The sequence below is a fragment of the Chrysochloris asiatica genome, unplaced genomic scaffold (genome assembly GCF_000296735.1).
Source record: "Chrysochloris asiatica unplaced genomic scaffold, ChrAsi1.0 scaffold00116, whole genome shotgun sequence".
NCBI classification, from domain to species: domain Eukaryota; kingdom Metazoa; phylum Chordata; class Mammalia; order Afrosoricida; family Chrysochloridae; genus Chrysochloris; species Chrysochloris asiatica.
Window position 1 is genome coordinate 1,783,476 of NW_006408634.1, and position 699 is coordinate 1,784,174.

Below are 699 nucleotides of genomic sequence, written 5' to 3' on the forward strand. Positions count from 1 at the left end.
TGGGGGTCAGGACGCCTGGGTCTGAGGGAGGAGGGGGCTGGGGGTCAGGACTCCTGGGTCTGAGGGAGAATTTCTTTTTGTTCATGTTTCTCAAAAGCAGAACTCACTTGATAAGGGCCGCACATTCCTCCACCATCCTTGAGGTTCAAACCGACCTTGTGGTCTAGTGCTTACCTAGAGCGCCACACCAGGACTGTTATATTTCAGCCTGAGAAGCCCAGTGGAACAGCTGTGCTCTGTCCTACGGGGTCGCATGAATAGGAATTGACTGAGGACTGTAGGCTTGGTGGGGCACTAACACGGAAGGTGAAGAGGTCTTTATCACAGAGAATCACATGGGACACAGCTGTGAGGGACAAGGAGTAACTATAGCAGTTGAGAGATTGGGTTGTAAGATAGTAATGAATTTTTATCATGGGAAACCATATGGAGGCACAGCCAGGAGGGACAGTTAGAGCCCACAACTGCTAAGAAACTGGGGTGACGAGACAGGAATGGTCCGATGGGAACCAGGAAAAATGGCAACTGCTGTTGTTGGCAGCCATCTGGGATAATCATGGCGCCCCCATGTGTTAACAGAGCAGAACTGCACTCCATAGGGTTTCTGGGACCTGGTGTGGCACTGTAGGATAAGCACTAGACCCTTAACCACAAAGTGGGTGGTTCAAACCCACCAGCCGCTCTTTGGAAAGCCTATAC